Source organism: Phasianus colchicus, chromosome 8 (assembly GCF_987193195.1).
Source record: "Phasianus colchicus chromosome 8, bPhaCol1.hap1.1, whole genome shotgun sequence".
NCBI classification, from domain to species: domain Eukaryota; kingdom Metazoa; phylum Chordata; class Aves; order Galliformes; family Phasianidae; genus Phasianus; species Phasianus colchicus.
The window spans coordinates 35,093,955-35,104,356 of record NC_143443.1 but is presented as its reverse complement, the minus strand read 5'-3'; the positions used below and the strand labels follow the sequence as shown (position 1 = coordinate 35,104,356).

General features: G+C 44.4%; 1 long non-coding RNA gene across 1 annotated transcript; it reads left to right on the top strand.

Moving 5' to 3' along the window:
• The first annotated feature begins 5,036 nt into the window (after window positions 1-5,036).
• Window positions 5,037-6,974, top strand: LOC116231466 (uncharacterized). Its single transcript, XR_004167464.2, has 3 exons — window positions 5,037-5,091; window positions 6,021-6,206; window positions 6,296-6,974. It is a non-coding gene; the product is annotated as an uncharacterized LOC116231466 (long non-coding RNA).
• The last annotated feature ends 3,428 nt before the right edge of the window (window positions 6,975-10,402 follow it).

The window sequence follows — 10,402 nt, the reverse complement described above, 5'->3', positions numbered from 1 at the left end:
AGGAAATGCAACACTTTTGGTGGGCTCTATCTTTTTGGTAGCACTTTGTTGCCAGCAGCTTTTAGGGGATGAATTCTCAGCTCCCAGACCCCTAAAGTCTCCTATCACCACACCAACAGGGGCACCTGGAGGAAAACATCAGTCATCTCACCCAGTGCATTGTGCCAGAGACACCCAGAAGAAGTGGTTGTGGGGATGGGGAGAGGTACCTTTTGCTAGTCAGCACAGGAGCCTGGCATTACACCCTCAACCAAGCTTCATGCTTCTGAACAGCCAGCCTTAGCAGAAAGGATGTCATATGGAAGCTGAGTGCATTGCAGAAAAGGAGGATTTGTCTCTAGATGCACTTGTATCTAGAAGCCAGAGCCTGCGGTGGCTGGTCCCATAAATCCCACCTCCAAAAATTACACAACGCAGTAGAATACCAGCCTGCTGCTTACAAAGCCTGCTCAAGAGCTAAGTTTTTCATGAGAAGATTCATAAAATTCATAAAGCACAGAAAGTTTTGCAGATTTTTTATGAGAACGTTTGCTATCATTTAACAAAGGGTAACAGTAGTAAATCCATATGGGTGGGGGCTTAGCAGGTTTGCTGTAGAACATAAATTACTTAAGTTGTTTAAGCAATTACCTCAATTAGCTGTGCAATTTAAATTCCTTGGCATGAATGATGCCATTTAGCCTAATGAATCCCTTTTGTTCCTGATAGATGCTGTATCTCTAATAATCCATCTGACATCAGCCCTGTGGCTCTGGTCTCTGCCCCCCCAGGGCCCTTCTGCTGTGACTGTGCTGGGTGTGTGGTGAGGAGGGAGCAGAGCAATGTTCTGCGTTCTGCCATCACTGTTCATCATCCAATTAACATGATGTTGGTACCAGCATCTCCCCACCAGCTGAACCAGCCTTGTCACAAATGAGTGCTAACCAGGCTAATACTGAAGGTGTTTTAATTAATCTCATTTATATAAATAGAGTAAGAAAAGAAGAGAAGATGGGCAGTTGGTTGGGTTAATGGTCAATTTGTGCTCGGGGGTGGTTGTGTTCAGGGGGTGTTATGTGTAGGGCTGCATGGTGATGGGTAGAAAGCTTGCTGTCAACGCAACTGGTGGGCAGAGGGAAGGGCTCTGCTTAAGAAAAAGACAAATATAAACTGTTTACTTGTGCTTCAGTTTGTCTCTGTTGACTGTGCTCAGCACAGCAAATTTGTTTATGGACTGAAAATTTGTTTATAGTTAGAGGCACAATAAAAACTGTTTGCTTTGAAGGCAGAGGGTATTAGTCAGGGAAAAGCATCTTGCTCTGTAAGTAGATTCATCTCTGTTAGCTATTGATTTCTAAGCCCTCTGACAGGTTGTAGGGCTGGCTGTGCCATTAGGGCAGCTGGTGGTGATCCATGGTGCCTGGGTGTTCCCTGAGGAGACGGGGAGTCCCCATCCCTGGAGGTGTTCACATCTATGGGGATGTAGCACTGAGGAAGGTGGGCAGTGGGCGCAGTGGGGTGGCTGGGGGGTCCCAGAGGTCTTAATGATTCTATGATTCTGTGGTTCTCCTTCAGGACTGCATATGCAAAAAGAGGTTTACTTGCTGCATCAGGAAAGCAACAAAATGCACTTCCAACCTGTGTGCCCATGTCTGAACTGAGAGCCAGACAAACTCTTGTCTATTTGGGTGAGCATTTCCTTGAGCCTTCCACGATGGGAGGACAAAAGATCTGAGGCAGTGATGGAGAACTCAATAATTTTTGACATCCCCAGAGTAATGCACTGCAGAACCTGAGCAGCCACTGTGCTGAAGTTCCCAGTGTCAGGGAAAAGGTTGTTAAGCACTGGAATGGGTTCCCCAGGGAGGTGGTTGAGTCACCACCATCCCTGGCTGTGTTTAAAAACCACTTGGATGTGGTGCTCAGGGACATGATTTAGCAGAGGGCTGTTACAGTTATGATAGTATGGTTAGACTTGATGTTGGACTTGATGATCTTTAAGGGCTTTTCCAACCTGAGCAATTCTGTGATTCTATTTGCAGTGGCAGTGTTTAGGTCTTCAGCATTCCAATTTCTCTAAGTGGCTCTGATGTTGCTTCTCTGTCCATAAAGAGAACAGAGGAAATTCAGTTGCGGGAGGTGTAAGTGATATGCCTGCAGACAGGCTGGAGGAGGCTGAAGTATGGTTTGCATATCGCCCATTTGATTCTCCTCTCAGTAAATTACATTATTTTCATTTTCTCTTATTATAAGTGCAACCTCATCCTAGCTGGTGCTCTCGTCTTTCAGTCTGCAAGATAATTCATTTAACTGCAGCTGCTCCTTACAGTGGGTTCTGTGCCTCCCTCTTGGTGTTGTAATTCCAAACACATTCCACCCAAGAGATGGCATTTTGGGTACTGTTCTGCCAGCATTGTGCAATGGGAAGTTATTGCTGTTGCTTCTTTCATAACAAATTCATCCTCGGTCAGAAAGGTCCGAGCAGGAATATAAACCCTGCAATTATCAATAATGCAGCTTGAAGGAAACCAAAGCTTGGTCTCTGTTGGTGTCACATGCTTAAAGTGTTTTTCAGACAGACAGGCAATCTCCTAAAGACAATAATATCACACTTGATAAATACGATAATTTACTTGACGTGGCAATGGTGTGTAAATGTGAGCACCTCCTTGGCTGTTAATCCTCTGAAGGATTAATGGAAATAACAATGCCATCACTCACAAGAGCCAGAGTGCAGCAGGATGAGATTTCTAATGGACAATAGAATCACAGAATGGCCAGGGTTGGAAGGGACCTCAAGGATCACGAAGCTCCAACCCCCTGCCACAGGCAGGGCCACCAACCATCCCACCTAATGCTGGACCAGGCTGCCCAGGGCCCCATCCAACCTGGCCTTGAACACCTCCAGGGATGGACGGGGCATCCACAGCCTCTCTGGGCAGCTGTTCCAGCACCTCACCACTCTCACAGTAAAGAATTTTCTCCTGACATCCAACCTAAATCTCCCCTCCCTCAACTGAAAACCATTTCCCCTTGTTCTGCTGTTATCCACCCTGGCAAAGAGTTGACTCTCCTGTTTGTAGGCTTTAGGTCCTGGAAGGCTGCAATGAGGTCACCCTGCAGCCTTTTCTTCTCTAGATAAAAGTTACTGAATCTGAACCAATATATTTTTATTTGTCTTTAGGTGCTGTTGTGGTGCTATATATTAAGGACAATGGCAAGATATTGAGAGGAAATGTTCTATGCTTCAGTGCCTCTCTAAGTAAAAGTCAATCTCTGGAGTTAAGAAGGAAGCAGCTTCCTGGAGGACCAGAAGTACACACCAGAGCAAGAGATGCTCTTCTATAGAATCTTAGAACCATAGTGTGGCTTGTGTTGGAAGGGACCTCAAGGATCATCAAGCTCCAACCCCCTACCACAGGCAGGGCCACCAGCCTCCACACTTAATACTAGAACACTTTAATATTTAGACATTTAATTAAATTAACATTTAATACTAGAATACTTTAATCCCAACTCTACTGGGGAGAAGTATTTCCATAAAAACACCCAGAAACGGAACAACCTCAACTTGTCAAATAATGTTCATTGCACCCAAAACATGGATAACCAATGTGTTAAATCCAGATATAATACAGTGAGAATCTGGGTAAGTAATTGTTTCGTATCAGTTTTTGACATTTTAAAAGCTCCATCTTCAGCAGGCTGGTGGTGTGAGCAGTGTGCTGGGCTAAGGCTCGTTTCCAGAGCAATGGAGGAGATGAGGGATTTGGGGCTCCAGTATCTGCAGTCACTGCCATTGTGGGACTTCTCAGCACCACAGCAATATATCACCTCTTCCTATAAGTCTGTCTTGTGCAATCTCTAAACAAGTTAAATAATTTTTTTAGCTCCCGTATCCAAGTCCCTAAATAACCTGGAAACTCATCCAGCCACCACACTAATAAAACCTAATTCTAACTGATGAGCAAAACCAAGTTTTCTGAAGCAGCAGCTTTTTATTTTGTCCTGACAGCGCGACAAAACCAAATGTTTTGGGGCAGCTCTTCCAGTTTGGCTGGGTTCCCCTACGACAACGCATGAAATCCTCTGGTTCCCTTCAACCATCCCAGCCCATTTTGGCAGCCTGGTCTGCCTGGGGCAGCCTCTGGCACTGAGATCATCCGTTGTAATCCTCTGCTCAGCACAGGGTTGACTTTTTGGGATCAGGCTTTTTGGGACCCTGTCCAACCACTCTATGATAATCCCCTGAAATGCTGAGTTTGCCCATTCTTTATGGGTGACCACCTCCAGAAATTAACTGCTGTCATTACCCAGAGTGATTTTTCCTTATATGCATTTGAAATTCACATTGTTTCAACTTTTTACCCTTCTCTCCTCTTTTTAATTTTTTTTTTTTGTATTTTTTACACTGAAAAATGCTTGTTTTCATTAAGCTAGAATTCAAACTAAAACATATACAAAACTAGAAAAATAATCAAAGCTCTGCCACAAAATGGAAATCCTCTATTTAAAAGCAAGCATACAGGCTGCATGTGCTCAGACTTATGCAGCTGGCCTTCTGGGGTCTCAGTGGGCTTCTGCATGAACAATGGGATCTATTCTGATGAATATGACTGTGAGAGTAGTTTGGGGATCGTAACACAGTATCAGAACATGCATATAAAATAATAATTCATAATAAACTTATTAAGATTCCTTCAAATAAAATCCCATTTACATCCTTTATTTTCTATAGGGAAATTAAGGATTTCTAGTAGTAGATTTTTTTTTAATTCTTGGGAGACGTGGCATTTGCAGCCTTCTGCTCCCAGCATCTGTGCAGCAGACCAAGGAACAGAGCAGAACAACCACTGGCCATATCTCTGAGATTAAAGACAATTGTGTAGGAATTACTTAGTCACGGCCTGAAGCAGTGATTGAGCACCAGGTGAAGGGATGCAGCTGCCCTGGGAGCACAGGTGGAAGCAATTCAACCTTGTGACTGGAAGGGGTGGACCCTGTCTCCATCCCTCCCTAACCTCATTTAAGGGCTGGCAGCCACAAAGAAACGATGTCTACCTGGAGATCTCTCCTTTTGGAGTGTTTGGTGAGCCCTGGTCATTGGGATGGGTAAGCAAATCTTTCTCTCTTTTTTTGACTGGACTGTGGCTGTTGCCCTTTTTTGGGAGGTAAATTTAGCACTGGTTCTCTGACATCACCTTTCCCTACAACCATCTGCAGTAGAACCTCCTGCAGTGTTGCTTCCTGCTGTCCTTCCAGCCCAGGGATGCTGACGTGGGACAAGACACTCTGATAAGGATCTGAAGAGCAGACCAGATCGTGACTTTCATTTGCAGTGGTTCCTGGATCATAACCCAAAGGACAAACCAAGAGTCCAGATGGATCCTAGGAGTTCTGAGAGCGTGCTGCCAGAGCCAGCAAGCATGGGGGCCTCCTGCTCTTTGTACTGCAGGGCCCTTTGTACAGCATCCTTACACAAATCATGTTATGTTTCGGTTTTAATGTTCCTTTTCTCAATTTCCACTTGTTCTGCTGCATTACCTTATAGCAAACGTTTTTTGAGGAGCTAAACCTAAATCTCACTGAAGTATTTAATTAGAAATAGCCTCACTGAAATAAATTATTTAAACCTTAAAGACTTTGCTTCTGAGCCTGGCTGATGTATGCCAAACCACTATGGATGTTAAGGAGAGAAGCCCTCACTTAATGGCACCGAGACAGGAGATCCCTCACATCCCCTTAGCATGGGTAGCAGCTGGCAAACAAGCAGGTAGGCTGTTATGATGTGATGTGTTCCACTGGATTTATTTAGCAAGGAGTAATGACCTGAAAACTGGAACTGTTTGGACTCAGTTGTAGCAAACAGGTACAAATATTTGTGTACATTAAGAGTCCTGGAAAAAAATCAGACTATTTCCTTGTGCTGTCTAGAGACATTAGTAGATGCCAACATACAGTGCCAGAAGTAGGATAAATTCCAGAGCAATAGTATAAGGGCTTTTTTTTTTTATTTTTTTTTTTTTATTTTTGTATCCTAGGTGACCACAAGTCTTCTGCAAGTGCTGTAAAGCAGTTTGCTGCCCTTGCATCACCAGCTGTGCAGACACAGTGCCTGTGCTGGATGGATGGTGAGCAGTGGTTCCTAGAAGGGAGACTGAGCACGCAGCCTCTGCTATGTGCCATGCAGGCATTTCACCTCTTTTGCCTTAATTTGATGTGTGCAAGTAAGTATGGGCTTGTAATTTTTAATGGAAATATTAGACTAGAGAAACTACTGCAAACATTGCTTGTTAATTCAATATTTTACTTCCAGAGGCTGATGGAGTCTGGCCTGTAGGTGTAGGTGGGAGGATTGTTACAAGAAGATGTGCTGGGCTCTGCCTTAGGAGCTGGAATGTATGCTGGAGCTCTTCTCCTGACTTGGAGCTCCCTTGCAATGTGCCGCTGCTCTGACTTTCTCAATGGAACCTCATGGGTGGTGAAATGACTTGAGAAAATCTGATCCAAAACTACTTAAAGATAAAAAGTCATCTGGGAATGTTGGTCAGATGCTGATAGTGATTAACTTCTAGGTTTTTAATCAGAAAATTATAGCGATGTAACTTTAACTTTTCATAAACTACACTCTACATGCAAATTCACAAGCCAGTTCACATAAGCTCAGATAAGATCTCTGTATTTCGCAAAATAATATGGGCAACAATTAAAATTAATAGTGGAAGTACTAGAATTGCTTTGTTTCCTCTCTTCTGAGCAATAAGAACGCTTCTGTTCTCTGCATGCACAGAGGAGAACACATGTAAATTCAAACACTTCTGCTGTTATTGATGATTTCATCCCACAGCTCTGTGATCTTCTGTCTTGTCACCATCTGCATGAAGGTTTCTTTGCAGCTGCCTGATTTCCCTCATCCCTGTGGGCTGGGCTGAGGGTGGTTGGATCCCCCTGCCTGGGGTCCCCAAAGTATGGGATGTGAGCAGGTGGCCCTGGGACTGCAGGCACTGAGTCCAGGTATGGGATGCTCTCAGCACTTTTCCTGCACAAGACAAATCATGGAATCATAGAATGGACTGGGTTGAAAAGGGCCACAATGATCACTTAGTTTCCACCTCTCTGCTATGTGCAGGGTCGCCAACCAGCAGACCAGGCTGCCCAGAGCCACATCCAGCCTGGGAAGATGGATGTGAAGATGGAGATGTCCTGGAGGAGGAAGGAGACTTCCAAAAGTCTCAGGAAGAACACACTGGTATCTGATGAGGCAGTGCAGGAATCGTTACCCAGGTGAGGCCCATTCCTGGCTCAGTATTATTTGAGGTGCACTGTATTCGGTACCCAGGCTTAATTGCTGGTTGTAATTAACAATGGAGGTGGCTGTCCTTAATTATGCCTTTTAATTAGCCAGCCCATAATGCAGGCTGGAAATAATGCTGGCTATCACATATCCACTGTGAGATCTTGCTGCAGCCATTGGGTGCAGTCCTTCCTCGCCCTCTTGTTGCATGGAACAACCCTACCAGCCTTCCTAAGGGCTGGTGGAGTCACCCAGAACTGCCTGGGAAGGCTGAGATGTGGTTGGATGTGTTTATGGTCTCCTGCAGGAAGGTTGAAGAGTGGGGAGGGCACAGTGATAGCAGCAGATGCGATGGCTGTGGCTCATCAGCTGGTGATGTGATTTGCTGTGTCCTTGATGCTGGGCGCTTGTGGTGCTTCTCCAAAGAAGGCATCAGAAGAAAACTCTGGATGTATCCATTATCAAAAAAGTGGGTGAACTAGAGAGAAGGGGAATGTTTTTAAAATGCTTTCACTTTTTTCTTTGAGACATTTTTTCTTTAGCAATGTAATTATTCTTAAAATGCAGCTGACCTTTCACTTCCGCAAACCTTTGCAGTTTTGCTCCTTGATGTTCTGGTTAACATTTGATGTAAAGCACTGAACAGTTCGGAGATTTCTCTTTAATTGAATTGCCTTTAGCCATATGTAGGGTTGTGGATCTACATGTGGGGCTGCACAGATAATTTCTGGCTTAAGTCCCTCTCGTAGAAAGGTGAAAAACCATTCAAAGTAGTGGTTTTGTAGGCTATGTCCTCTTATAGAATTGCTGCAAGGATTGATTAGCTGGTATTACCTCAGCACAGTGTGCCAGCATCCACAAAGTAGGAATATATATATATTGAATATACAACTAAGCACACAAAGATGGGAGAGCTCAGAGCAGAATGCACCAGCCCTTCTGCTTTGTGGAGATACTACCGTAGTCAGCTGATAAAATTAAAACAAATGTTTTCATAATGTGGAGTAATAGAAAATGATTTTATTAGTGTGTGCACTTAATTCTGATAAATGATTGTCTGTGTCCTCCAAGATGACATGAAATGATACCGTGTTGTACAACAAGCAAAAAATACAGATCTAATCATATTTCTGGGGGTTGTCACAACATTTGTTCAAATAAACACAGTGTAGGGCCATAATCTATCATGCATCTTGTGGCATGTTGCCATACCCCATCACCCCCCTTTTCTGTCACCTTTAGGCAAATCAAATGATGCTCTTTTAAAGTAACAGGTATTCATTTATGTAACTGGTTTCTGGTCTCCATTATGTCTGAATCTGAGCAGAAATTGTGTTTCTGTGGGCTGTGTTTTGCACCTGAGCCTGAAGTCAATTCATTATCTGCAGTTCAGAACATGAGAACTAATCCCAGCTTGGAGTCAGCCCTGCAGTGGGTGAGGGAACTGAATCCATGGCACTGCATCTGCCCTCCTGGTGCTGAGCTTCTGACAAGCAACTGCTTCCCTCTATTCCTTGTTATTTAATTAACACCAATGCTTCCAGCAGTTTGATGGGCTGGGGAGGTCCTCAGCCTTTGGATCTACTAATTAGGAGGAGGCATTTCTTTCATGTTAACAGCATGCACTGCAGTGCTCCCATCAGCACGCTCAGGTCAGTGCTGGCATTTTGGGGAATTATTCCCTTATTTTTCACCATTTTCCTCTATCTCCCTATTCCAGCTGCAGATGCTTCTTCTGCCCTGTCTCGTGTTGGAAGAACCCCTCATGGCTGTGCTCACTCCTTCTCTACGGTGGTTTTAACACCAGGACTGCCACGCTGCTGTGGCTGAGGCAACAAGAAAGGCCACAACCTAACTGTACTTTAAGTAACCAGGTAATGCTTCAGTATCTCAATTACTTCTTGTGAAGCAGCTTCCATCGTATCTGAAAGATGAGTTATAATTTGGGGACTGGCCTTAGTAACCTTCGGAGGTCCCTTCCAACCCCTGTGTTTCTGTGATTATCAGTTGTGGATAAACAGAACTGGTAGCTGAATGAGGTACAGGGACTTAAATGATGTGTTGAGCTTGGGAATGATCTGAGGGTTGGCACATCTCTACAACAGTGGTTTCTATTTATGTTCTTCAAGCATGGTTTTCCTGGAGAACACACAGGCCCACACAGTGATGGATGGGGCATGCTGAAGCCCGCTGTCATTTTGAGTCACCAGTATTTTGGGATGGAATAGGGAAGCTCCTTAAAAGCAGACAGTATCACTTTTACTGCTTCGTTTTCATGGGCGAATGTTGCTTTGAGACTAATGTAAGCTCTGTGTCTTATTTGGTACCAAAAGCGTGCTGTGAAATTTCATTTCAAAGTACTCTCAGGGTCATTTATACACACATAACGGGTGGATAAGTCAAACAAAGAGCCGTTCTCTGCCACTCTGGGCACCAGGTCGCACTGAGACATCCATACTGGGAGCCAGAGTAGATACCAGCACAAGTTTGTTGCTTTGCTACGCTGCTTCCTGCCCCACGTATCCATCTGCTCAGCTCTGCTACTGCAGAGCACAGAGGCTGTGGCTGAAGTTTGTGATATGGGGAGAAAAGGGAGGTGGCAGAGTCAGCGGTGAGGGCTGATGTGTTCTGGAGGGACAGCTGGCAGGAAGCTGGCATCACCATACTCTGTGAGTCCACCCTGAGCTGGCAATTCATTGAGAGCCTTCTGGAGACTGTGTGTTGTTTTGTCTAATAGAAAACATGCTTTGCAAATGAGCTCCTGAGCGCTTTAGCAGGGGGTACTTGTCTTGCATGTTTGCAATTTTCAGTTCAGGCATTGATGGCTGTGAACTTCACAATGAGACTGACACTTGAGATCTGTGTAAAGGTCAATTTTTTAATTGTGCCTTATAGATAAAAGAAATATCCACATCGATACAGTTTAATAGCATTGATTTCAGCACAGAGTTTTCAATTATTATTCAGAATTCTCTGTTGTCTTGCTGCGGTCCCACAGGCTCAGCAGATAGGTTACCTCATGGAGCACTGCACTTTAACTCACGCTGGTGTCAAGATGAGTTGTGATGTGCACTGCCTGCCCTTCCACAGTGAGCTGTTTGGGTAAGGAAGGCATTTGTTGCTTCAGTG